Here is a 4,327-nt window from a genome sequence, read left to right on the forward strand (position 1 = left end):
ACGGTTTGGAAAGACGAGGAACTTCTTTTGTGGCGGCAGGTTAATGTTCATGTAAATGTGTCATGTCTTGTACTTGGTGATCACTGGTGGTGTTAGGAAAAAAAAGAAAAAAAAAGCTTTATATACCTCTTCTACAGTAACTCTTTAACTGCAAGTTTTCGAGGTGGGGTTGTGGCACATAACAGGTTGTTGAACCATGCAGTGTAAGCAATTAAAAATGTATTCCACAGATATAAATATTTTCTTTTCTTATTGCTGTGACACTATGTGTGATGGTAATATTTCTGAGAGTTTCAGATTTTGCACATATAATTTTATGCATTATCAAAAGTTTCTGCTGCCTTGAAAGAAAATGTTCTGTGAAAATTTTTTGCAAAAGCTTTACTAGTTTTTTTTTAAATTGTAACATTTTGTAAAGGCAGGAAATGGATTTAAAAAAAAAACCCTAGCATGCTAAATATATTTTTCAAAAAAGCAATAATTTTACATGTACAGAAATGATGCTAACCTTTAATACAGGTGAGAGCAACAGTTTACTTAATACAATAATGGAATAGTGCTGTTTTTGTAGAAATGGGCTTCTGACACAAAGATTTGTTAAAAAAGCTGAAAAAACCTTAAAGCGTGATCTTTCTGTTCTAACGGTTTTGATGGGCGGGGGGGTTACTTTTTTAAAAAAAACTAGTCAGTAATTGGTTCTGGATACTACTTGTTACTTGTTTTAAATTACTTGACAGTTTTTGTTACTTCGCAACACTTGCAACAATGCAAATTAACTTCCTTATGTACTTTTTAAAAAAAAAAAAACTAGTTTTTCCTTGTGCTATTACACCAGATGTATACCAGAATTCTCTGTAAGTCTCGGTGTAGTTAGGAATGTCTGTGCAAATACTTACAAGTGACTGTAATTAACTGTTCTGTGAAGTTATTTTGAGGGAAGTCGCATAGACACATTCCATTGTACACCAAAAAAAACAAAAAAAGGAAAAAAAGGAGAGAAAAAAAAGAAATATTTTGCTGTGTTGCTTAATGATTATCATTCTGGGTTTGCACTAGCTTCCTCGGTTTGTTTTGTTTTGTTTCGCTTTTGTTTTGTTGCTTTTCTGAGTCATATTTTCCATGAGTGAAAGTAATGTGGTTCAGGAATGCACAAAAGCTAGTTGCTTAGCCTGTTTGTTTGTGTTTTAGTTATTAAAAACTCCTCTGTACCCAAAATGGCACAAAAGTGTAGTGTACATTTGTAATTTCTCTTTTTTAATTGTGGGGTTTTTTTTTTAAACTGATTTAGAAAATCTGAGTTAATATTTAGAGCCAGAAGCTTTTTTCTGGAGCTTTTCTTCCAGAGTCTCTGACAGAGAAGTTAGTGCTGTCACTGCCATTACCAGGGTACTAATCAGCAAAGTTTCCAATCATCATTTAGCTCATGGAGAACAACAGTAGGGGAAATCAGTTTAAATAATTATATGCTGTGTATAGCACAGAAATGAGATTTTCACTTAATTAAACAAGAAATACGAGTGGGTGGGGGAAAGCCAACCTTAAAGACCATCTGTTTTTTGGAAGTGAATCCCACGATTTTTCTTCTTTATCATTGTATTGTATTGATTTGTTATTTTAGTTAGGCCATAGTATTTAAAATGAGTTGTGTTCCTTATTTATTTAGTCACTGGGCTTTGATCAGCTCTTTTAAGCAACATGATAACTTCTTATGGCATGAAACGCTCCTGTAAAGCCCTTTTATGACTGTTACAGGGACTTTCTACTACCTCTACCAATCTACTGTTTCTTCTTCTTAACAGGTTTTTATGGTGTTGCAAGTCTAATGTAACTTAGACAATAAAGGGTTTGATTATCTACGCTGCACATTCTCAGTGTATCTGCCATCTCTCTCTCTCTTTCTCTCCCTCTCTGGTTTTTTGTGCAGTTTGTTATAGCTAAAGTGCAGAAGCTCTTTTTTTTTAACAGCTAAAGTGAAAGAAAGACCTTCCCTGCCAGAGTATTTTTGTATCCTGAATGTTGTGCGCTGACCAAAAGTCAGACTTGGAGAAACTTTTTCCACGGAGCAAATCAGCTGCTGCGCTGCCATCATGCTGTTTGCGTGCTTGAAATTCCTTCTGTCAGAAGTGCTATGAATAAATCGACGCATACTGTAAAATGGAAAGCAAATTAGAAAGCCAAAACAGTTTTTAGTTTTGTACTTCAAAACCACTTAAAGTCCTTAGTGACAAGCCTGTGTGTAAATTGCTGCCCCTATGCTGTGGAAGACTCTGCTGGTACCAAAACAGCTAGTTAGGAAAATTATCCTTTGGAAAATAGCATCGTCTTGCTGGTGTAAAAAAAAGTGTTCTGCTGTTAACTGACTGCCAGATAAAAATCTGTCACTGGAGGGATTTCCAGGCAGTGACATCATGCACATTTGGTGGTAATCCCTGTAAACTTGTTGCTGCCTTCTAGTGCTTTGGGGTGCGATGTGTCGTGCAGTGCCTGTATGGGTCATGCTCGATGCGTCAGAGCACTCATGACACTTTGAGGCAGACCATAAAATTATGCCATTCTAGTGGGAGCACATCCCCCTGTTCGCTCGTTTTCATGCTCAAGGGGTTCATGACCAGCCCTGTGTTTGGCTCTGTTCTCCTTCCTAGCTGTACTCCCATGCTGGGCTACCTGAAGCGTGTCTCAGCAGCTCCGACAGGAGTGCTGGAATTCTCTGGTACATTGGAGGGTTTCTCCTTGGAAAACGAGTCTGTCAGGAGAAGACCTGGAACAAAGCAAGAGGTAACTTTGATTGGGTCCGTGCTGCATAAAATGTGTTGGGTTAAAAGTAGGAAAGGTTGCATTTTATGTCAAGTCAAATTTCCACTCCGCCTGCAAAGCCAGCAGTTCTGTGCAAACCGCTGAACTGCAGAGTCCTCTTCCCTCGTGCTCGCTCCTTGCTCTTTTGCTGTGTTTGACAGCCCCGTAGTTTGGAGCAATCCAGTGTTCGGAGGCAAAGCTCCCATGGATTCACCAGGAGCTTGTTAGGTGAGCAGTGCCTGCTTGATCCCAGTATGCAGAGAGTAACTCACATGAAATGGACTAGGTCAATACATATAAAACCCCTTCCACTTTAGATTTTCATTATAAATTATGAAGTTATTGTTTATGCAGCAGCTAGCTGTGTAAAACTGTTGAAGATCCATGAAAACATAGACGTGCTCTGTTATTATTAACTGCTTTCTGTGGGGCTGCGTGTATGTTGGTGTTCCTGAGAGAGACTATAACCATGTGTTGACACTCTTAGCTGTCTCAAGGTAGACAGTAGCTGTTAAACATTTATTTATGCCTGTATATTTCTTCTTCAGGTTCACTAGTGCTGCTTGTGGGAGAGAAAAAAAACGAACCAACCCCACAAACCTAAACCCCCCAAAAACTGCCCTTCATTCAGGGCTGGTGGACTAAGGGCAGACTGCCCGTGGAAAAAACCCAAAATCTGTGTGTATCAGATATAAACAAGTATTTCCAAACTGGTCAGCTGCTCCTAGTCAAAACAAGGGGCACCTTTTCTACTGAGAGAGAAAAGGATCTCGTGCTGGGAGTAGGAAGCAGGCACAGAACAGGGAGTCATTCTGTGGTTTGGGTAAAGGGATGAAGAGCATTAACGTGACCTAGCTCTCCGGGTTTGGATTCTGAGCTGGATGTTGCCCATAGCGCCAAAAGAAAAAGAGATTGAGAAAGCATGTGAAAGATCAGTGCGGGGCTAGGATTTGACCCTGTGAAATTCAAGTAAGTAGGTGGAAGGCAGCCTGAGAAGGACCAAAGCTGAAGCCAGGAGTGGGGCAAGAGGTTTAGAGGAGAAACACCAAAGAGTGAGCAGTTGCCAAAAAGGGTGAAGTCGGCAGTGAGTGAGAGATCAAAGCATGTGGAGATGGAGCAGATGGACCTCTGAAACCTCAGCAGAAGAGAGGTCTTTGCCTATTACAAAGAGCTTCTATTCAGATGGCAGGGAAGAAGGGTGTGCAGGCAGCTTATGGGGGGAGAAACTGGAAACTTCAGTAAATAACATAATTTAGACTCAGTGAATCATTCTGCAGAAATGGTCTTCTGTGGTATGATGTTCTGACAGAAAATACAGGAGTGCCCTTTTGGATCTTCACTCTCTTGACTGATGGCCGAACCATAGTTAAGACTGTAATTATGGGTAGGCTGGACCGAAGGGTCTCTCCAGTACCCAAGGGCTTTTGAGAAGCCTATTTCTCTTTTGGAGAAACAAGCAGATTCTGATTAGCCCCAAGCAGGAGAGGGAGAAAAAAAGTAAGGCAGGCATGAAGGCATAGTGTTTGCTTAGGCA

This window comes from Buceros rhinoceros, unplaced genomic scaffold (genome assembly GCF_000710305.1).
Source record: "Buceros rhinoceros silvestris isolate BGI_N320 unplaced genomic scaffold, ASM71030v1 scaffold2482, whole genome shotgun sequence".
NCBI lineage: Eukaryota > Metazoa > Chordata > Aves > Bucerotiformes > Bucerotidae > Buceros > Buceros rhinoceros.